The sequence below is a fragment of the Amblyomma americanum genome, unplaced genomic scaffold, assembly GCF_052857255.1.
Source record: "Amblyomma americanum isolate KBUSLIRL-KWMA unplaced genomic scaffold, ASM5285725v1 scaffold_408, whole genome shotgun sequence".
In the NCBI taxonomy this organism is placed as follows: Eukaryota; Metazoa; Arthropoda; class Arachnida; order Ixodida; family Ixodidae; genus Amblyomma; species Amblyomma americanum.
The window spans coordinates 153323-177864 of NW_027526879.1; the positions used below are offsets into that span (position 1 = coordinate 153323).

The window sequence follows — 24542 nt, forward strand, 5'->3', positions numbered from 1 at the left end:
AGGCTAGGACAGGGACTCTGAGAACAAAAACGCTTAGTTCTTAATTTGAAGCAGTGGATACTTTGTGCTCTGCCTGTAGAACTGAAACGGAGACCATAGAGCACTTAGGTGCGCTGAACTCCGCCCAGCCCTACCCGAAGGAACAGCAACAGACATAGAGAGAGCGCTGGGGTTTGCTGGGTAGGACTTGCGAGTGGATGAGAAAAGCGTGACATTGACAAAGGGGGGGGGGGGGTTAGAAGATTGGTGGGGGAAATCAATGGAGGGGTGAATTTGGAGAGGAAAAAGATAGTCCAACTAGATATTTTAAAAGCGAAATAGAAGGAACAGGAAAAAAAATTAACAATGGAGGAATTATAGGCTAGGTGGCGCAAGCTGCCGCCCGATACAAAGGGTAAAGCCATTATCATCCGTCCGTCTGTCCGTGCATCGATCGATCCATCAATCGGACGCAATCGTGTACAGGTCGACGCAATCCTCGTCCCCGCGGGATGGTATGATGCTGCGTGTGCAGCTCTAAGCAATAAACGCGCAACGATACAATCGCAGAGCCAGCAGTCAGGAGCCAGTGGAGATAAACGAGAGTCTGCTGTACACTTTTGGCGGTTTGGTTGTTGCTATTAAAAAGTTATGCAGAATTGAAAGGCTTTAAAGTGTTATGTGACAGAATCGGGAAAACAGTGCAGGTCCTTTTTTCTTCATAGTTTTCACTATAGTGATGCAATTAAGTGGATTTAGAGGGACAGATTTTGGTATCAAACGTAATATAAGCAACAGCTAATGTATAATGTATGCAACAGCTAATGTATTGTTACTACTGTTTGTAGTAGCTGCCACATGTCTATTTTTTTTTTCATGAACTCAAGCAAAAATCTTGTGAGCAATTGCAGTCCTTTTAATTAATTATGGCCTGTGGGATCTGCAATCAATATTTATGCAGTTTTTGGACAAGTTGCGAACAAAATTGCTCTCAGTCGCATTTAATGTTGCCAGCCTGCTCCAAAAGTGCTCCGAAATGCCTATAAATGGCTCCAAGCCTGCTCCGAAATAGGACTTTTGCTGCTCAAAAACTACTGCTCCAAAATAAGACTTTTGCTGCTCCAGTTCCTGCTCCAAAATGCTGGAGCTTGGTTCCACCCCTGTTCACGGTAACTAGTGGCAGGTTGGCCTCCTTGTCATCGTTACGTGATTCTCGGCAGTCGGGCCGTGCTCGTGTTTCGCAGTTTCGTCAGTCTATGACTTTGCTATGCCCGGCGTCATAATCCACAACAACTAAGTCGCCTCAGGCGAAATCATATCTGGTCAACTGTGCATCAACAATGCGTTGCTACAAATCCACATCCATCTAATCACGTAGATGTTCAACAGTGTTCTCAGTCGTTCATTGGCCCATAACACATGCTTACGGAAGCAATTCCTGATGCGCTCCACAGTCAGTCCCATGCACACGGCCTTAATCATTTTCACAGTAGCATACAAAGATATCCGAACCAGAACATCGCCACGTGGTGTGTGAATTGCTATCAGCATCAGTTGACTGATGTACCATGATAGGGCATCTTAAGCGCAGGAATGATGCCCTTGTCCAGTGGCTGAATCTTGCGCTCGAAATTTGATAGTGAGAAGAACGTTGTCACCACAGCCAAGGAGGGTATCACGTGGCGCATTACAAATTTATCAAGCAGGAATAGGAGCTTGTATTTTTGAACTCAACAAGTCACTCAGTGAGCAAATTGTGCGCAATACCACGCCGTTGGAACTTATGCTGGTTGTACGCTCGTTGCTTGAGAACGGAATGTCACACTTATTTAGGCCTTTGTGTTCATCCTGTGGCGTACGTAAACATAGCTCCTGAAAGATAGCAGTGCGCGAGACTTGCCAATAGCAAAGGGTCTCCGCCAGTCGCTGCCATTCCTCCTCATGCACAGTACGATGTTAACTCAAAAGCTTGCCCTAGTATTTCACCAGTGTGGGTATTGCCTTTCAAGGCATGCGCGTTTTCAATGGCAGCATTTGGGGAAACTGTGCCGCTTTGTCAGCAGTGTCTTGCCCTTTTCTTTTGCGTTTTTGGGTCCCAACGTTCTTTTCGGGAGAGAGTGTCATGGGCACCTAGAGGCCTGGAGACGAGCCTCTTCCATGTCCACCCATGCTGGAAGCGCTAGTTTATCGACTGAGGGGACGAGTTTACGGCGCATCCTCATTCATTCTAACTGAGTTATGCCACCACAGTTGTTCGTTGTACCTGAGATGCAGTCCCATTGCCGTACTCCATATTTTGAAGGTAGCACCGCCCTCGTTCGTAATAAGGAAGTGTTCGTTATAACTGTGCCCATTATATGTGGGCTCGACTGTATATATGTTACCTAAAATGTTGTCATTGAATCTACGTATACTTATTTTTAATATCGCAGGCCTTTTTGGTTATGGCTGTGTTGTTGTCGAAAGAGCCTATTTTAACTCTGAAAACCTCTGCCGTGGTGGCTGAGTGGCTTTGGTATGCAGCTGCTGAGCCCATGAAGGTCACAAAATAGAATCCCAGCCGCCGCGGTCACATTTTCGATGGAGGTGATATGTACACAATAACACCCGTTTGCCGTGTGATGTCAGTGCATGTTAAAAAGCCTCAGGTAGTTGAAATTAACCCCAGCCCTTGTAGCCTGTGTGCAGCTTCAGAACATTTAACACCACATATCACGTATAACTCTGAAAGTGCATTGTTTAAAGCTTAGCTCAAACTGTTGACTCCTAATTACCTGCTAACAAAATTTATTTTCCCATACAGTGCATTAGTATGGTATTTTTGTAGTTGCTTCGGCTGTCGATGCTTCGACTGTCGATGCTTTTTGCACATTCACTATTTCCATTTGTTAGTGGTAAGTGTTCATGTGACTGCAAATGATTATTTTTTCCACACTTCCTGCCGATCTCTGAAACGGCGCACAAAAACCTAAAGCAAGCTCAAGCAGCAAGTTCCACAGACAAGCGGGGAAATGTTATTTATGCCGATACAGTGACTCTTCTATTTGAGGGAATTGCCAGGACTGTTGAGATTCATCAGCCCCTGGTAGAAACTTACTATGGTAATATTTTTGTGAAAGTTAATTTGAATTATGAATGATTAATTATGATTGTGAAGTCTCTAATTGCTTCTGCTACTGTTGAATGATGTGCTGCCTGTAATTTCTGGAGAGATGAAAAATCACAAATTAAAGCTGGCTTTTGTAGTTGCAGTGCAACATTCTTAATGCTTTGCTTTTTAGATCCAGCTTTGTATCTGTTGTGAGATGGCCTTTTTTCTTAGTTTTGGCTCCTTAAGTCCATTAAACCACTCTTGTAATTCAAAAGTAACCTTATTTTTATTCTCCTGCAGGTCATGGGAGGCTCCACACTGTTGTAGAATTGTTACAAAAGGAATGTGACTGCCAAGTGAAGAAAATACTGGAAGACTTCAAGAAAAATAGGCAGTTCAAGAAAAAGGTAAGTTTTCTGAGGTTAATGTTTTACTCAAAAGTTATGACTTAATATTAAAGAACCATTTGTGATGGCATTGAGTTAAGTGATCATTCAGATGGGGATAGCACTAAGGGGGCTTTCTTGTGATGTGATTAGTTGGATTCAGAAATAAATGTGTGTGGATATGGGAATCATTTGCTACAAGACATTGTGATGGGTGCTGTAAAAAATCTTACCAATATCTCTTTTTCCCAGTTCATTCAGAAGACTTAAACTGAACTTTGTTTACTTACAGTGTACAACGTTCATTCGTTTTTTGCTCTAGCATGCATAAAAGATTCTGAATGCTTGAGACATATTTTCTGGAAGCACTGTTTACTTTTATTTTACCCCACCCGAAAGTGTGTTGTGTTCTTGCAGTGTGGTGTGCTTGTCTGAGAACATTCTTTTTTGTGTAAGTTTTGGAGTTAAGGTCACTGTTTATCCAGGCGCAGCAAGTGCAAATGGTCCTTCGAAGTTCTAAACAGATGGACAAGTAAGTGTCTTTTCTGCATTAATTATGGCCACTTTTTATTCTCTCTTGCAAGCATTGAATTTTTTTCTTCTAGGTTAGATCCGCGTGATTTGGATGTCCTGCTTGCTGAAGTGGCACTTTTGAACAGCCGTGCTGAACTCTACCTTCGGTTCATTCGGAGGAGAGTATCGGTGGGTTTAATGTTATTACTAGGCCTCTTAATTTTTGCACATGCTCTTTGTGTATCACAGTTCCTATATAACACCTGAAAAGAACCAGTTTTCATTTTTAAATGTAGTTTCTGTAATTCAGCTGCATAGTCACGCACTAGTCAGCAGAATGCATGTTAAATGTCTTATTGCAATATGTGTGCAGTTGTTCATACCAGACGCCTCACGGTCAGTGCACTGGCTACCAATGTCACCTGCACTAGAACTAAGTAATGCTGCAACAGTGGCGTCACAAGTTGTAAGCGGGGTCTGTAGTTAAAAATTGAGAAAGTTGAATTACTTGGGTAACTTACCCCAGTTACTCCATTACCCTAGTTACTAGCTTACTTGGGCTACTCGGGTAGGAGCGTCACAATTACAGTTTTTACTGTAATTGTTAGAGAGACAATAAAAGCATTTTGCACAGTCAGGACACCAGTAGTGTTGACTGTCCGTAGTGGAAATGCTGGCAGCAGTTTATATGTAGACTTGCAGGGTGATCCACCCTTAGGGTGAACACACCAGTGTGTAGCCACACTCTCTAGAATGCCCGTTTGTTCTGCACGGCCACACATTGAATCAAAGTGGTGTAGGTGCAAAAGGACCTGGAGTTGATGCTTCGCACCATCTGCCAGTTCCTTCTGATGCATGGCTGGAATGGGTGCACTGGCACTTTAAAAGCGCGGCCACATACTCACGTGTTCACCTTAAGAGTGGCTCACGTCACCTTGTACAGCAGCTTTCGGGTCAGCAGCCGAGCGCCATAACCACTGAGCCACTGCGGCGGCAAGTTTACCTTAAGAGTGGCTCATCTTGTGCAGCAGCAAATTGGTGTTTGTAGAGTACGTAATGCAGTATTGCTGCTAAGTACAGATTTGTACGTGGCATTAGGAGTTTTTGCAGTGGTTCATGGCAGGAAATTTTTTCTGTATGGAAACAGCACTTTTATTTTTAATAGAGTGCAACTGCTACAAGAATTCCATCTTTATTCTGTATAATTACTGCTCAGCAAACAAAGGGGCAGGAGACCATCTTATCTGTTAGTTTAGTAAAATTGGTTAACTTTTCAATCCCTAGCTCTGAGGCCCACTTTGCAACAGTAGTATGGAAGGCAGTTGATGTAGCAGGGTAAAAAAATTTGCACATTAAAGAAGTTGTTCCTATTTTTGAGATTTTTGATGAGTTTTTTTTCTTTCTCCACTGCAATTTTAAACTTGGTGCACAAACTGTGTTGGAAGTGCTTCTCGTGTGATGCTTGTAAAAAACATGTTTTCATGTTGCCAAAATCCTCACCGTCTAACCTGCCACCTTAGCCCTTCAGCTGTGTCACTGCAGCCCTGGGTAAGTGCTTATTTCCCTGCACAAGTGCCGATATGTCTAATCCATTATTGCATCTGGTGTTTTCAAGCGCAAGTCTGTTTTGATGTGCAACAGAGAGACTGATCCATTGTGAAGATCTCTGCCAAGTTGCTAGTCCTACACAGCACATAGCATGTCATGATGTAACAATGCAGCAAGTGTTGGGTCAGTATCCGCCACGGCCTTAGTAAGGGGGTGATGCTTGTGGAGGCACAAGCTGAGGGAAGACAGAGGAGAAAACCTCTGGGGGAAGTGGCTAAAACTAAATGTGACATTTAGTTTTTCCTCTCCGGTTGCAGATTAAGAAAAAACTTTTTTGGATAATGTTGCTTTTATCGCATCTTGTAGTCTCCATGGTACTTCTCTTGATTGGCAAGGCAAGGTTTGGGGTCATTTCAATGTAGCACTGAGGACAACTCCGTCCAGTTTTTAAGCGCAGCTCTTATGTGCCTGTTCCTGGCTTCCATGTTGTAGTCGTCAGCGTTGTTGGTGTAGTCGTTGGCGTAACCAGTTGTCCAAGTAGAAGAGAGAGAGCCTGGAAGGTGGCTTTCATGGGACAATCCCGCAGGGTGACAAGCAGTGTGACACGCCACCTGACAACTGTAGCAGGTAGTAGCAGGGCAAAACACCACCTGCCACAACGAAAGTGGAGAAATGGGCAGCTCAAAGGTGGCTGCCACGGCAAGGTCCCGAAGGGCGGCAAAACTAAAATACGTGAAGAGCTGCGCTCAGACTTCACATTACTTGGTCTTGTAGTCGTCTGTATTACAATTTTTTTTTTATGGCGGTTTAGTATAGCGTCGGGGATCTGCATATATAAACTGTTTGGTGTAGCCAGAGGTTGCTTGCAAAAAACTGCTTCTTACAGAATCACTTGAAAGCCCCAAGTGTAATGATGAACTAGATGCATTGCACTCTGGGCCATGCAGTGAGCTGGTTATTAATGACTGTGATAAAAAGTTGTGTTCATATTTTTTTGTTGTTTAAGTTTTTATTACATGGTTTTATGAGGGCACACATTCCCATTAACCTCCTGCCTTTCTTCATATTTGTAGAGTGATTTTGATGTTGCATATCAAGACCCAGCCATAAGGTCAGGTATGTGGCCATTTATGCGATTTATTGAAACCACTTAGCTGTCTGCTTTTCTGTTGTTGTTTTTGTTGTTTTGGCAATGCTGCAAGCAAGTCATTTCTGAGACTGACTCTCATAGCACTCGCTCACACCATGGTTGACTATGGCATTTTACAGGCCCAAGTATCTAGTACCATTGTACCAGGCATAGTTTTAAATGACGGTAAAATGTGATACCCTTTGTGCCGCAAAATTAAACTTTCTTGTAATCTGGCAGAGACAACACTGCACCTTTCCTTTACTAGCTATCAGGGACTCCGGAACATTTTTTTTTTGGGGGGGGGGGGCTTATTTTATTTATTTATTTAATGCTCATTTACGTAATAAATTATATATATATATATATCTTATTTTTTTCCAAAGTTCAAAACGTGATGAAAACTGTCACGTTGTGATGATGACATTCCAGTAGTCAGGAAGAGAACAAAAAGGCTTCCAAAATTCGGTATTTAAGGGGCTGACTCGCGCCCACTAAGAACTGAATTACGCCGGCAGCGGCGATAGCCTCAAGCGTGCTCAGCATTCATCGAACTGAATGCCATGCAATTCTTGGTTGTGCTCAATTTAAAGCTGGCAAGGAACCTTCGAGATAAAGAACCAAAAGTAACTCGAAGAATCTGGAAAAATGTATAAATCATTTGCACGTGGCAACGATCAATGGATATAAGTGTGGTCGCATCTTGCGTTACAAAACAAAATGATAAAACCGCGTGCCGGTGGTTGTGAGTGTGAACGAAGAAACGGTGCAGATTCATGGCAATATAAAATTAATTGAAATGGGGAGCTTTATAGGTTGGAAGCTTCATGCATGAGGAGTGATCAATTGCATTAAAAGAGTCTGTGCATAGTTTGTTCAAATTCTGCTAATCATGGTCATGTACACGAGTCAGACAGTCGACTTCTGTTGGGACGTGACAGGTTTAGGTTACTAATGTACGAAATGCTTTACAACTGGCTACGAGGGCAGCTCAGCCCCACTGTGCTTTGAATTAAGAGTCCTAGAACTAATTTGTTTCAATTGTCAGAAATCTGATCCAAGTACAAGCAATTCGATACTTGGGGCGGGGGGGGGGGGGAGGAGGTGCTGCCCCCTCTGTAAAAACGTTGGGGAGGTTCAAAGTAGGTTCCATGTTTGATACACTTGATAGACGAGAGTAGTTGTGAAGTATGAATCTTGCACAGCGATATTGCACAGACTCCAACATTTGAGTATGACATTCGAGACCAGGATCCCACACTGAGCATGCATATTCGAGTTTTGGTCGTACGAGTGATTTATAGAGTAGAGGTTTTAAAGAGGACGGTGCCATAGTAAAATTTCGCCTTAAATATCCAAGCATGCGATTGGCATTGCTGCAAATCAAGTTTATATGTGTTTGCCAGGACAGATTGTTAGTTAATTAAGTAAACACCAAGGTATGTATTTGTAAGACGTTACGGGTTCTAGGGAAAGGCCATCAGTCTGGTAGTCAAAAAGGTCAGTGTTACTGCACTACATATGTTATACTTCATCTTACAAATTGATTGCAGCAATGTGAAAGGTAGAGCTCTTTCATCTGATCAGGGCCAAGGAAGAGAAGAAATAGTCCCTCAAATATTTGAGCAGTGTTGTGACTATTTCTCTAACAATTATTGCAGTAATTGAAAAGGTACCGTAAAAACAGGACTATAGGTCGGACCGGAATATAGGTCGACCCCCTAACTAACAGATTCTAATAATGAAAAAAATATTTTGCAATGGAAAAACTACCGAAAGACACCCTTACCTTGAAACAAATGTGACTCGACAGGTTGCACAATGGTGACAGTATTTGTTTTCATTTAAATGCTGCTCGTATGCACACCCGGCCAATTTTTTAACAGTATCGCGCACCCATCGACCCGCTTGTTTGTTTCTGGCACACGCAAATACGGCGCCATAGAGAAAGCCCTTCCTCTTCATGAATCGCTGCACCCAAGATGGCGAGTTTTTGAATTGCGCCCTCATGAGTCTAGAGGCACGCGCGATCTCTACCGCTTTCACGCGGATGCATTCGGCAGTCACAGGCAGCGATATTGCATGCAGCGCAACCTTTTCTTGCAATTATGAATACGCTGCGGTCCGCCCACGAAATTATGTTTTCTTCTGGTTGCTGCAAGTTGTAATACGCAGCTTCTGCCTCCACCAGTACTGAATGCTCTTTTTGGATACTCCAAATTCGCGCTGTGCGGCCAGACTGCCGTGAGCTTCGGCGTGCTCAGTAGTGTTTTTCTTGAAGGCGACGGTAAATTGCTGTCAGCGTCCGCTTTGCACCTACGGAAACACAAAATGGTGGCACTGCTGCTTATGGCAATGGAGGCTGTTTACTTCAGCCACCCATTGTTGCAAGACTTCCGTAGTTTTTCTGCCAATGACCGGTATATAAGACGGGGGTCGGCTTTTCACCATGGTGTTTTGAAAAAAGTTCGACCTATATTCCGGTTTTTACGGTAGTTCAGGATGCTGTTTTTAAAGTACAGCGACCATTTTGTTTGCTGGTTATATTAGCAGAGGAAGTCCACACGAACACAGTACTGTGGAGTCCTGCTGCGAAGTGGTGTGACACAATTAGTTAACATTGAGCCGCCGAGTCTGCCAAGTCTCCTGCGTGCAGCAGTTGGGCAGTGCTGTTCTTTCCTTCCCAAGGGTTGGAGCCACCAGTCATAAGGCTAGGGGAATGGAGGAACACGTTTTGATAGCACACACTGTTCTGATTGGCTCAGTTCGCCGCAGCGTTCACAACGCTGCAACGACTTGCGAGACAAAATTTAGCCAATAGTAGTCAACTTTAATAATTTAGTTCTAATGGTAACTTTGCAGTCACCTTTTGGCAGCATATAGTTTGGGATCCTTTATTAAGGAAAAGTGCCCACGTCTTTTTGCAGTCACGGGTTCTCAAACTGGGTTCTGTGGGTTTGTTTCGTGGGTGTCATGAGCATTCACAGGGGCAAGTCCCCCCTTTCCAGTAAACTTCTGGTGGGCATGTGCAAAGCAGACGCAGTACCTGGTTTGTTAAAGCTGATTTCAGAACGTTAGCTCTTCTTAGCTCGTTTCTCAGTTTCATGCTGTCGGCCTCAGTGCCATCCTCAGCACAGACCTTGACAGCACACAAAGATGTTGTGCACCAATAACAGAGCCACATGTTTGTTTTGACTGGAGCGCCAGCAGCAGTGGCTCGCCCAGTGAACTTGGCAGCGTGCCAAGACACTGCTGCGCCAATACACATATGTTTAGAATGCCAGTAAGATGTTGTGGAAGGGGCATGGCGCACAAGGCGGCGCAGCGCGTAGCGACTGAAAGTGTGGGCCATGTCGCCGAGCTAGCCAAGGCCAGCCAAGACAAAAAAAAAACTGTGCGCGTCTCATCGGGCGTTTTACTGGGCGGTTCAATGGCGTCCGTGGCACTGGGGTGAAGTTTTGCTGCCGGCAAGCCCATTTTCCCCGAAAAGCCAGTATCTTTCAAAATTAGGGAGAAAAAAAAACACAGAAGTCGCATTGATGCCGGAGTGAGGAGCAGCAGATAGGCAATGAAAGCCGGATGAGGCGACACGTGATTCTGTGCGCAGCGCAGCCAGTTGAGTGTGAATGTGGGGGAACGTTTGTCTTGTTACTGTTGTTATAAGTTCTTGCCTTGGGCTTGGAGGGGTGAGCACATGGGCATTGAATAAAAAAAGTGATGGCTGAAAGTACGAAAACTATCAGATACTTACAAAAATGAACGAAATGAAAAAAAAAGTTCTCCATTCATAAGCAACACCGCCAGATTGTGACACTTATGCCCTATTGTGACGAGAGGGGGTTGGGGGTTCCTTGAAACGTTGAAAGCTGTTGGGGCCTCCTTGAGGCAAAAAAGTTTGAGAACCCCTGGCAGGCTGTTTTATAAAAAGCGACTGATAGCTTGAATCAGCTACTGTTAACTTCGATATTTGCTGATATGCATACTTTTACGCTGGAGGATCTTTTTTACCTGCATTGTATGCCAAAGCATCTGTTGTGTGCTTGTGTATTTGACCTCAATTTGAGTGAATTATTCTTTTTTGGCAGACGACATTGAACAATGTGGAAATGGCACGGGAATACACTAAAACACTTGCCAGCTCTCTTCAGGTGAGCAGGGTTTCTGAAATAAGACATACGTTCTATAATTTCAATTTATGCTTTATTACATTGTTATTGATATGAATTGCCAGTTTGATCTAATTTTCTCTTTGTTTTCACAGGAAGACCTTTCCAAATCCTTTTCTTCAGCCACTGAACAAGAGACAGCTAAACTGGAGGCGAGTTTTGAGTTTGGTTTCTCGTGTCTGTTCCTATATTGGTTGGCTGGCTTTTTTTATTTACCATAACAAATGATGAGGAAGCAAGTTTATTTATTTCATATTTACAAATTTGGTCTCAAGCTTGCCGTCAAGCATTCAAATTCTTTACAGAGTAGAGACGGAAAATTTTGATTCGGTATTGTTTTGTTGTAGTGGTACACAGGACATTAGTAAGCATAATTCTGCATGTGGAACTTGTCCATGTCTCGTAAATAATTTATATTTGAATTTCTTCTCACACATTATTTCAGTTTCAGTTCAAACAGCTAAATGATGACTGTGTTGTCAAATTTCAGTTCAGATCACATGAGGCATATGAAAACACCGATATTATAGCTGCTTCTTCATTTTTTGCCATTCCGGCTTTTGGGGCAGGCTAGCATAAGAGTTTTAGTGGATTAAAATGACAAAGCAGCGTTTTGCTCATGTAACCTTAATTGAAATTCGATTTCATAGCCACCGTATCGCTGTTGAAATTAAAATAATGTGAGAGATAAATTCAGCTATAAATTATTTACTTGTCACAGGCAATTTCCATGTGGTGACTCTTGTTTGCAGTCTTGCGCATCATTGCAGAGAATAAAATATGTAACCACAAAATCGGTGTTCATACTTTTTTAGGTTTTATTTAGTGACATTGAACACTGTGTCGTGCAAAAATTTTTCAAATCTGTGATACATTGTCACTGAGGTGTTATGACAAGTTTCTTTCTGTTGCTCATATGGGTTGGTGTGAGTTATGCTGCTGTATTTTTCAATCTTCGTATACTATATATATCTGTAAGCCACTCCTGCTTGAGCACTTAGCCTGCAGTATCCTGTAAATAAAAAATAAATAAAGGCACTGATGAATTAGGTGATGCACTGCTTTTTTTTTTTTGAAGTATGAACTCGTAAGCGGCTAGAAGTGTATGCAGAAAGTGTGTTATAAAACTGTATGCAAGACCAGCAGAAAATGAGAAACTAGCACTTCTTTGTTGAAGCTGGTCCAGAAAATAGAAAACATGCATCTAGGTGCATATGAAACATGCTCCATTTGCACATCATTTTATGACCTCTTCTTTATACCGTCACATGTGCATGCTTGATTGTGTATACTTAATGAAAGAAAACAAACAACTTTCTTCAAATTCTAGTGCTTGCTCCTCTCCCTTCCACACACTCTCTTGTTTTTGTCCATGGAACAATCTAGATTTCCATGGAACAATCTAGATTTGTACCAACTGATTTTGGCTTGGTTTAGTTAAGTTTTGATGCATTTCCTAGAGAGTGCATCCAGGAAGCTAAGTACTATAATAAACGGTTGGTAGATTTCTGCAGGTGCCATCGCTAGGAATATTTTTGGCCACAGTCCCGCTAGGGCACTTGAGTCTCAAGGTGATGGTGCCTGGCGCCACCATAGACACTTAGCTTCCATTCTGAAGCTGTAATCTTCACCGTGGCGATACGTTGTAATGTGAAGGGCAGAAGCCATGAACGGTGACGGTCGGGGGCCATGGTCAAGCCCCGGCCAACGGGCTCCCCATCTGTATACCAGGTGGGGAGCTCCGGGACCTTCTTGTGTCTATAAGGGTGAAGCACAAGTGACAGAATAGGAACCCTTAATCCATACATGCTGCATGGATTCTCAATTTCCCCCCCTAAAAAAAAAAAAGATTGGAACCGGAAACAGTACCACTTCGAAGGAATGAAAGTGTGAACTTCTAAATCTCCTGAAAATTTCCCCAGTTCCTGATAAAGCATGCTGTTGAGCAAAATGCTCCAGTGGCCGCGCAATCAGTGTTCATAATACAAAAATGTCTAGAGACCAACATAGGCGAGAATATGAAGCAAAAAAGCTCTCCTCCAGAGATCTGCTTCTGCAAGTGAAATCGAAGAAGCAGAGTGATATATTACTCACACAACAGAAACTGTGTGACCTTGACATTAGTGTAACATCTCACAGAAGCCTCAGCAGCATTCAGGGAGTAATTTCTGAGTGGTTGCTAATGGCGGAGGATGACAACGAGGTCCTCGAGGATTTGATAGACCGAGGTGGTAACATCCCTTCGCTGCAACACTGTAAGGCACAAAGGTGAAGAAATAACACCGCACATCGTTCTAACGTTCGGCAGCACTCACTTGCCCGCGTCTGTCCGGGTTGCATTCATCAGGTGCCCAGTGCGCCCATACATTCCTAACCCTAGGTGGTGTTTCAAATGCCAAAGGTATGGCCATAGCAGCAAGACATGAGGGGCCGAAACTGAAATGTGCCGATACTGAACATGATACAGACAACTGCCAAGCAACTGAAACAAAATGTGCAAATTGTCAAGGTCTACACGCAACCTACTCGCAAACCTGTGAGGTCTTCAAAAAAGAAAAGCAAATAATCAATCTGAAGCACGTGAAAATATATCCTACCCTGAGACACGAAAAAAGTTCGGTGAACAGACATATAGGTCATATGTTGACGCTATGCGCGTGGGGGGGGGGGGGGGGGGGGGGGCCAACGGCGTGTGGTGACAGTGGGCACACAGTACACCAATGTTGATGTTTGCCTGCCCCGTCCCCTACCCGGACGGCACTCTGGTGTCGGCACCATTGACATCCCAGAGGTGCACCTGACGGCGACCTCTGGGACAACCAATTTTAGTGGGAGTGGTAATACACCACTCCAAATTCACGCCCCTGCCCAGGCAGGGCCATCCACATCTCTGACAGGTGCAGCCAAGGCTGCCCTGCCATTTAAAACAAAAAGGTTCGCTGGCCCCTGAACCGGCAGGCTGCATGGCTTCCGCCCATCGAGAAAAGCCGCAAATTTGTACCCCCACGGGTTCCCCACGGAAATCCATTGCCTCCTGCGAGGCGACAGATACAAACAGTAGCCCGCCTACGCAGCAGCGACGGCGCAACTCCCTTGAACACAGAAAGGGAGGGAAAATTTCAATAAAGGGCCCCACAACACCGAGAGCATAAGCTTTTAAATACATCCCCAAAAGGCATCAGATGTGGTGTTCCTAATTCACTGAAACTGTTGAGGCATGTCATAGAACTACTATGATGTAAAAGATATTCTAACTTTATATTCCCCGGTTGTTTTACGCCTCCAGGAGACAAACCTAGAATCAAAACATAAAAATATTTTAAGTAACTATAAATTCTTTCGCCACGACAGAGCAAGCAAATTGGCTCTCTGGAGGTACCGCCATAGCCGTCCAAAGTAGTGTGGCCGTGCACGAAGTCAAGCTTCAGACTGCATTTGAAGCTGTTGCAGAAACTGTTGTACATTTTAAAACAATTACAATATGTTTCGTATGTCTCCAACCACACCTGACAGTAAGACTACTTGACTTAAAGAACATTTAAAATAATTACCAGAGCCATATCTGTTAGTCGGGGATTTAAATGCTCTCTCCAATTTGTGGGAAAGCGAACAAACGGACACTAGAGGCCGTATTGTAGATTTTATTCTGTGCAGTAATATATGCCTATTCAACACAGGCAGACGTATACTGCTCTCCGAGCTCTGGAAAATGGAGTTTTGTAGCTTTGTCTCATACATCACCTTCTGTTTTTACTGATTTTATATGGGATGTCTTGGACTACCCGTATGGCAGCGATCACCTACCCGTTCTTATCAACCTAACATCGTCTCCGGAAATTATTCTAGCAAAACCATGGCGTTGGAAGTTGCATTTGCCCTACTGGGCGCTGTTTCAAGAAAATGCCAGCCTAGAAAAAATAGACCCAGATAACTTAAGTGTAGCTAATGAAATTTTCACAAACTGCATTATTTCCGCTGCCCACCTGGCTATACCTCAATCTTCTGGAGTGGTGAAACAAAACCACAAAACCTAGTGTACAAAAGAATGTAGAGTAGCAGAAAAGAAACAAAACAAAGCTTGGGAAACCTTTCCCAGTTACCCCACGCAGAAAAACCGCAAACATTAAAAAGGCAAGAACATAAGCCCGATCAATATATCCGCCGTACTGCCGAAAAAACTTCGTGGCTAAGTTACGTGACATCCAACCACATCAAAAGAAATGTAGGAGAAGGTACGAAAGCTGAATGGTAAATACTCCCCATTCACACTTCCCTGTCTAACAGCCCCTGGTATACAGACAAACATCGAAGAACAGGCAGACATTTTAGGTTAATATTTTTCAGCAGTTTCCAGCTGATCACACTACACACAATCATTTCTAAAGTACAAAAACACAGCTGAGAAACAGACTCCCTACAAGTGGATGTACAAATGAACCATATGATAAGTTCAAGAAATCAGCACAGTCTTGTCTGCTGGTAAACAGACTACGCCCGGCCCTGACAGAATTACACTGTCAAATGCTATACCACCTCTCTGAGCATGCCGTTGGCGGACTTTTAAGTTTTTTTAATAAGGTTTGGGTATTGGGTAAGCTACCCAAAGCCTGGAAGAAGGCCATCATCGTTCGATTTTTAAAACCCGAAAAACTACCACCCTCTCCCACCAGTTATAGGCCCATAGCCCTCACCAGCTACCTTGCGAAATCCTTTGAAAGTATTGTGAATATTAGATTAACCTTCGTGCTAGACGCCTGTGCGATTCTCGGTGTTCATCAGTGCGGTTTCAAAAAGGCATGCTCCACAACAGACCACCTAGTTCGCCTTGAAAATACTGTCCGTGAAGCTTTTGTACACAAACAACAGTCTTGCTGCTTTTTTTTTCGATTTAGAGAAAGAATATGACATGACCTGGAGGTTTGGGATTCTTTAGGACTTGGCTGAACTTGGCATTCGTGGCAGGATGTTGAACTGCCTGAAAGACTTCCTGTCAAACCGTACATTCCATGTACGCTTCGGTTCAACCCTCTCAAGAATTTTCACTCAGGAAAATGGAATGCTTCAAGGGTGTATTTTAAGCACAAGCCTCTTTTTTGTTAAAATGAGCTCTATTAGTAAAATAGTTCTAAGGTCCATTATGTATTCAGTCTATGTCGACGATCTTCAGATAGCTTGCATGTCCTCAAACATATCAACGTGCGAAAGACAAGTGCAGTTTACAATAAATAAACCTTCAGCATGGGCTGACTGAAATGGTTTCTGGTTCTCCCCAGAGAAAACAGTGGCCGTTCTTTTCTCACTCAAACGTGACCTACAGGCAGATCCTAGCCTACACCTGAATGAAACCGAGTTACCAGTAAAGAGTGACCACAAATTTCTGGGCATAACTTTTGACAAAAAACTGGCCTTCTTACCCCACATAAGGAACCTGGAGAAGAAAGCTTCTCAATAATTAAATATCTTAAAGGTGCTTTCATGCAAACGCTGGGGGTCTGATAGGACCTGCCTTTTACACATCTACCGCAGCATAGTTCGCTCTTGCCTAGATTATGGGTGCATAGTGTGCAGTTCAGCTCGGCAGTCCTACTTGAAGCATTTAGATCCAGTACATAACTCAAGTCTGCGCCTTGCAAGTGGGTCATACAGGACATCGCCAATAAACAGTCTATATGTAGAATGTAACGAACCACACCTTGCAGATAGAAGAGCCATGCTCACATGTGCATACGTCCTAAAAACTCGTTCACTACCAAAACATCTTCGCTACTCCAGTTGCAAAGTGCCCGTCAAAGCAGCTTTTTATTAACAAACCCAATGCTGCGAAACCTCTCATCCTCCGTTTTGAAGAAATTTCCCAGAAATTAGGTATTCTGGACACACAACCTGATGTTGCCCAGAGACCCGAACCACTGCCACCTTGGTACACCTTTCCCGCAGTAGGGGACTACGCACCGACACAATTTCACAAAAGGCAAACACCATGTGAACACATATTATAATAATTTTTGGCACTAGGCGAAAAATACAAAGAATACAGAGCATTTTATACAGACTGTTATAAAACAGCATTTTACGTTGGAAGTGCTGTAGTACAAAATAAATGGGAAAAGGTAGTCAGGTTGCCTTGGTGTGCATCAATTTTCTCAGCCGAATGTTATGCCATTTCCGTGGCTGTAGCAAAAAAACTCAAAAAGAACATTCAAAACAGCATCACCTACACAGACTCGCTTAGTGCAATCACAGCATTGCACGCCAGGAATGTAAGAAAACCTTTAATAGGAGATATAATACATAACATAATAGCTGCTAAAATACAAGGATATGAAATTAAGTTCTGCTGGGTACCAAGCCATCTTGGAATTAGTGGCAACGAGAGAGCTGACGCGTGCACTGCTCAAGCTCACCATAAGGAAGTCAGGACTGTAAATACTATACCCTATCCAGATTGCATAAAGTTAGTAAAAATAAACTTGAAAAATGGCAGTCTATATAGAATAGTGAAGAAAATAACAAACTATGTTTAGTAAAACCTATCCTGGGAGAAAGGAGATTGTGCAAACACCAGGAACGTTTTATAGAGATAATTTTATGCTGTATGCATATCGGACACACACACCTGACACATAACTTTCTACTGACAAAACAAGACATACCTCATTGTGAGAAATGTGGAGGTGAGATCACAGTAAATCACATTTTATTTTTGTGTACAGGGCTCGAACGGCTAAGAAAAAAAAAATTTTACTGTATTTTACAATGAACACATTCCTTGCCACCCCAGTTTACTTTTACGAGATAATCCACTTGTAGATATTTCATCTGCTTTTTAGTTTCGTGAAAGAAGCAGTGATCTTAAACTATAATAACACAAAAACTATAATATCTAAAAATTCTTACCCTGTGCTTCCACGCACTTTGTGATGCACCTCATCTATTTTCTCAGGCCTGAGAAGAAGGCTGAGGTCTTTATTTGATTTGTTTGCCTCCTCGGAGTCCTTGTCCGGAAAAGGACTTTCGCTGAGGACGCCCAATTTGTGAAAGCAATTATACCATGTGTTTGGCACATGATGGCCTGAGTTGCTTATGTGCCATAAAACCCAATACAGTACAATAAAACACAATTTTCGGCCACAGTGTCAAAGTAGAAGCTTTTTCTCTTTTGACTTGTTCTTTATAACAGTGTATGTGGTAGCCGCATGCCTTTAACGTGTTAGTTTTTATTAGGGCACCCACAGTGTTTACTGCTTGAAGGCATTTATCACATCATTACACATTGGTTCCTACCATTGTGCTTGTAATTTGTGATCGGTAGTTTTTTGAAGTGACAGTAACTGTGCAGCTTTGCTGTCCTTTAGAGTTGCCTGACTGACCTGAACAACTCTTCACTGAAGTTTCAATCTCTTCTAAGCCATGGAGTGGCAGAGCTTTGCAATGCTGCAGTCAAGCCACACATCAAGTCATGGGCAGACACATTCCAGTCAACTGACCACACGTTGACAGAAGTGAGTACATGAAGCAAGGCAGTTTTTTTAAAGACGAATATAACTGTGTGCTCATTTTTGTAGGATGACTTCACTTCTTACGAAGCCAATGATGGAATCAGACCATTTTTACAAACATTCATTGTCACGCTTGATGGAGCACTAAAAGCATTCAAGGTGAGTGCTATAAGTGCATCTTCTTTGCATTCATTATTGTAAGAAGTTGCATGCCAGTATTTTTTGTAATGACAGCATCGTTATACAGTGGAACCCCACTGTACTAAACTCACATATAGTAAAAATACTAATGTAGTAAACTGATACTGCAGCCCATTTTGCTTTCCATCGATGACTGTACATTTTTTTTTCACTTGTAGAAAATATTTAATATTTATTAAAAGCACAGTAAAGAGCGGTTGGTCATGGCAACATACTTCCCACGGAGTGATGACATTATGACACGCACTTAGTCTAAGACATCTCAGAGCAATAGACGCGTAACAGCATAATCACAGGGCCAACAGTTGGACACAAACAGTTATCGAAAACTATAAAACGGCACTCTTTGAGACAGCTTAACCACCAGGCTAATCGGCTGCGAGAAGCCAACTTTCCTAAGGTCTCGGGGCCGTGAAGCAAAGCGCACGCTGCACGTGAAACAAAGAAGAGAGTAAAAGCTGGCGCTGAACATGGAAAGAACGCACATCAGGCTCATGAGTAAGGGAAGGGAAAAGGGGGATGAACAGTCATAGCACTGGCAGGGCAAATCAGGGGCAAGACGGGCAGGCGTAGCAGCACTGTGTGGGGGTTTTGCCGCACTTGATTGTCACACGCACTTCTCGGCTATTGCCTTTCAAATGACATTAAGACCACGGGAGACAGTTCCACGTTCACACAAAGTTAGCCTTTCAATGTGGACTCAAACTTCCCTCTCACATTATATTCATGGCCGCATTATATTCATGCAAATATGGTACTTCCACAAGACTTGGACGAACTCAAGAAAAGTGATAACATAAAATGAAAAAAAAACAATAGCATTAATGAGACTATTAGAGCAAGATGAAAGCTATTTCTAAACGTTTCTTTTCTAAACCAACTTTATTTTGTTTAGTAAATACCAAGTTACCAGACAGCTCCTCAGAGCGATGCCATCACCAACAACTGATATAGTAAAGACGCTCATATATCAAAGATTTTTGCTGGTCCACGCGGCTTCACTATAGACGAGTTCTGTATATCAGTTTCCATCCCATGATTGCCTACTTCAGTGGCTACACTTCAGCTTGAGAGCTCCACTGATCTGTAGAAAGTAAATTATGCCAGCTTCAGTTACCATATTTACTCGCTTAATTTGCACACTTTCTTAAAATTAAGGCTTCATAAAAGGGGGTGCACAAATTGCGTGGAGATGTTGCGAACGCGATATAAAAAATTCCACTAAGGTCGTAGCACACAATGTATACGGTATATTGTTGTGTATTAGTCAACTCTGCAACTCAACCCCCCCCCCCCCCCCCCCCCGAGACCCACGTTATGTAGTTCTCCATGTGATGGCATGATAGCGCATACACAGCTCAAAGCAATAAACACGGAATTCTAGTCACAAAGCCAGCGGTCAGAGGAAAATGGAGATGCAAGGCAACAAAATGGAACCCTCGCATATGGCCTGGCTGAGCAGCGACTAACAGAAGAGCCAACAGTTCAGTACTTCCTTCCAAATTCTGCCACGACACATGCTCTGGAGGTTACCGGAAGTTTTCTGTCGAGCCTATCGTGCAAAAGAGTGACCGCCGGTACAGTAAACAATGCGCAGTTGACTTTTCTTTACCGGACGCAATTTACAAACGAATTACAGTTGAATCCCACTTCAGTGAGCTACCGTAGAATCCTGCTTCAAGCGAAATTAACGGGACTCGCAAAAACTTTTGTTGAAGCAGAAGTTTCGTAGTGAAACCAGAACATTGATTGATTGGACTGGATAGTTCATGAACATTTATTTTCCGAAAAATCTGCCAGCTTCAGTCTTTCACCATTTCGAAGTCGGCGCTGTGGTGCGATATTGTCACCGGCGAAAATACAGAGAACAAAGCTGTTCACTCGGGCGAGGTTTGCCAACACCGCCGCGCTCGTTCTGGACAAAGAAGACGTTCGGCCACGCGCTCGGGAACACAGTTCGACCTCCAGGTGGCGCCGGCAGAAAGTCAGCAGCGTGGCAATATTCTTGGTACTCCGGAAATCTCAGAAGATGGACGTGTTCGGGTAATAAATGCACCCGCTACATTTGCTGTCAAAACTATCATTTTTTCCGCACGCATTTTAAAGCCGTCTCTACTTTCGTCTTGTCTGGACGAAATGCCCGGAGGCATTTGGCATAGTCTAGGCGCACGTGCACCTGCATCACTGCGTGTTGAGTAGAGGTCCTGTGCGCCTTGAAATCGATTCTTTAGACAACGTGCCAGAAATGCGGTTGCTGGGAGTCTTCGAAGACGTTTTGCGACACGCGGTACAAACAAGCCGGCGGAGTGTCGTTCTTTTGAGTCTCTGCCTAGAACCGCTGTCACACGCAGTGCCTGTATTAGGTTAGTGCTCAGGTACACCAGGAGGAAAAAAAAATTGTGTTATCACGATGCTCGCCTGCGGCACAAAAGTGCAACTACAGTGCACCCTAGCCGGCGGTAGGCTTTTTGCAAGGACATGCTGCCCACCAGCACACCAGGCAACAGCGGACCATTGCGCACCGCTTGCTCGTAGTCGCTAGGCCTAACGTGCTCCTCAATGAAGCTTCAGAAAAAGTGCTTTGGAACTAGCCACTGCTTCTCACAAAACGTTTCACCGGTTTCCGTCAACACGGTAACTTCGCACTGAAATGAACGCTTCCGTTATGCCGTTGTCAGTGGAGCAAGCAAAAAAGCCGAAAGCCGCCTTGCACCAACGACCGCTGTTCGCAAGTGTGGAGTTCAAGCCATCGGCAAAACTGTTGCAAGCAGTCATGTGCTGAATCGCTCTTTGCGCATACATGCCTGCACATTAATTCCGATTCCACAGGGAAGCTGCACTATTGAAAGTACAAGCTGTCTTCGGCAGCCATTTTTTGGTTTTTGGTAAAACAGAAGGAGATATATGGGCACATGTGGATGCAGCCGCCCCCCCCACCCCCAAGAAAAAAAAATTAGCTGCTTACTCAGACAAATGTCGTTGAAGCTGAACCTTGCTCCAAAAACTGTCCATTGTGGGGGAATTAATTGCATTGCCTTGTATGGTTTGCTGATGAGGAATGAGAAATACTTTGTTTCACTGTCGCGGCGCTGGCTGTAGCAGGGTTTGACTGTAGTACTGACTTTTTTGACACCACTCACTCACCTTTCATAGCTGCATGCAGCGATGTGGCCACTCAGATCTTCCTAAGCCTTCCCTGCACACACACACGTGCATGCTGGTGTGCTTGTGCAGTCCGGGTAATAAATTAGGGGGCGCATATTATGCGAGTAAATACGGCACTTGCATGCAAGAGTTGTTACTTTGAGGCAGTGTCTTTGCTATGATGCGAGATAACTGCAGTGGTCTAAAAGTGCACGCATGTGCCACAAAAACATGTGTCCAAAGTTAAGTGTGTGCGTGCAACTTCCTCATGGCATGTCATCTCACCAGCAACAGTTTTTACTACTTTTAGTGCTAATTCGCATGTGGACATGTGCGAAAAGCCGAGATTGGAAGGGGGGAAGAGGGCAGGAGAAGCAGTTGTTGGAGCTTAGCCATTTAAGTTACATAGCAGCTGTTAGGAAGCAAGTGTTTGCTTCTATATTTTTTCTAAGTACCCCTGAATACCTCTAATGTTGGGCAATACATCTGGTCAGAAGTGTACTTATTGAACATTCCAGTGCTTGTGCAAAACTGCTAGGCCAAAGTGTAGCACAATTTATTAGAGTTAATCTTAGATTTGCTATGTATACAATTGATTCCTTTCTTTTTCTTTCTTTCTTTCTTTCTGCATCCCTCCCTTCATTTTCTGCAACTCTCAGAAGTCTGGCTTGGGTGGCTGCTTTCTTTGATAACAAAGAATTTTTTTTATTAAGAACTAGGATATAGGTTACATTCCTTATCACTGCATCTGCCTTGCACTGGACCCGCCATGATGTCCACAGCTTAGTACATCCTGTAGTTGCCTGCCGTAAGTAAATGTAGTTCTTATTGTTATATTTTATTGTTTTTGTCCAAGGCTGACCTCATTCCTGCCAACTATGACAGCCTGGTGAATCTCACGGCTGCGGAGACCACGTTTCAGCTTGAGAAAGCACTCCAAGTGTTCTTTGAATCGGGTGAGAGCAACTTCACATAACCTTAACATGTACGTAAGGCTCAATATCTTGGAAGGTACTTCAGCTATATTCCTGAGGGGTTGCGGTTATGTCATTGCAACCCTCATTTACAAGCACAAGCTTTTTGTGATAAACATGTCATTCACATATGTGCTGTGCATTTAGTTGGGAGGCTTGTGTTTTGTCCTTGCAACTTTGGGGGAAACGTGTAGCCTCCAGCATAGTGGGAATGACGAAAAAAGATGGAAGACCTTGAAGCACTGAGGACTAGGAAGTAATTTTTGATCACTTTTAACTCGGTGATGCAGATGAGATTTGAAAAAATTTTGCATTAGGTTACATCATAAGGGATGCACATATGCTGCACGCTACACATATTTTGAAACTTTGATATTGTCACGAAGTGGTGAGTGATATCCGGAGAGCATAAATACAACGAAAATGGCGTCTAAACAGAATTTTTTATATTTCGGCTGGCTTGCGCCCACAATGGACTGAATCACTCGGCGGCGGCGCAGCTGCAAGCATGCTCGGCAGTCGTTGAACAGAATGCCCACCGCTCTTGGCCGTGCTCAATTTAAAGCTGGTAGTGAACTTTGAGATAAAGCATGCAAAGTTACTACAACATTCTACAACAACATAGAATCGGCTCCTGGTCGTGCCTTGCATCGCAAACAAAGCGTTAAAGTGGTGTTCTGGCAGCTTTGAAGAATGAACAAACATACACTACAAAGATTCGTGGCATTACTCCCCTCTCAGAGTCATTGACCCGATGCTTTAAAACATAAGGTGACCAGAAACAAAACGGATTGTGCAGAATAAACACCGAGTGTGGAACACAGCGTCCTTTACTTTTAGCACGCATAATAATCTTTAGACAGACGACATGGACAACTTTTGGTCATACGCGGCATCGCTGGGATGGAGTCATCTCGTCAGGCGCGACTTAATAGTCCAGTCCACCTAACCAACGAAGAACCTTGTACGGCCGAAATACCGGCCCAAAAGCTTTTCACTCACTTTCCGACGGCGGCGAATAGGCGTCCAAACTCGGACTCGGTCTCCTGGCTTGTATTTCACGTTGCATCTTCATAGGTTGTAGCATCTAGCGTTGGTCCGCTGCTGGACTCTGATCCGTAATCGGGCGCGTTGAAGGTACGCGGCGACGTCGGCGTTATCTTCTTCGGTAATGTTGGGCAGCATGGCATCTAGCGTGTTCGTGGCCTCCTTGCCATGGACGAACCTAAAAGGTATCATCTGGGTGCGCTCCTGCACTGCAGTGTTTTAGGCGAAGACGACGTAATGAAAGATGGCATCCCGGGTCTTGTTGAATAAAGGAAAAGTAAAACCATTTGCTGGGCTAGTTGGTACATGCTGTATAAAAGAAAAGTTCCACAGCGCTAAAAAAGACAAGCACACAGACGACGGGACAGAACAGGTCTTGTGTTCGGCATCGACATACATGGCGAGCATATCGGCGATGGTTTTGTTCAGGTGCTCGGTCAGTCCGTTGGTCTGCGGATGATATGCTGTTGTCCTCCGGTGATTTGGTTTGGCTGTAATACAGGATGGCTTGTGTCAGTTCTGCCATGGATGCTGTTCTTTTGTCCTTTATGAGCACATTGGGGGTGCCGTGTCGCAGAAGAATGCACTCCACGAAAAATTTGGCGACTTCTGCTGCTGTTCCGTTCGGTAGGGCTTTTGCCTTGATGTAGTGGTTCAGATAGTTGGTCGCTATGACGATCTGCTTATTTCCAGACGTTGACATCGGGAAAGGGCCAAACAAGTCCATGCTGATCTGCTGAAAGGGCCTTGAGGGAGGTTCAATGGAGTTCAGAAATCCTGCCAGTCAGGTGGAAGGGGTCTTTCGTTGCTGACAGTCTCGGCACATTTTCACATAATGTGCGACATCGGCAGATAGTCGGCCAGT

The 24542-nt window shown here is 43.7% G+C and overlaps 1 pseudogene across 1 annotated transcript in view; it reads left to right on the top strand.

Moving 5' to 3' along the window:
• LOC144112543 (conserved oligomeric Golgi complex subunit 4-like) overlaps positions 1-24542 on the top strand; it is a 63271-nt pseudogene that overhangs the window by 23803 nt on the left and 14926 nt on the right. Inside the window, exons 7-15 of the transcript XR_013310302.1 lie at positions 2923-3080; positions 3371-3477; positions 3942-3988; positions 4062-4158; positions 10732-10794; positions 10908-10964; positions 18168-18314; positions 18378-18470; positions 22513-22612. The product of XR_013310302.1 is annotated as a conserved oligomeric Golgi complex subunit 4-like (transcript). The remainder of the gene's footprint in view (positions 1-2922; positions 3081-3370; positions 3478-3941; positions 3989-4061; positions 4159-10731; positions 10795-10907; positions 10965-18167; positions 18315-18377; positions 18471-22512; positions 22613-24542) is intronic.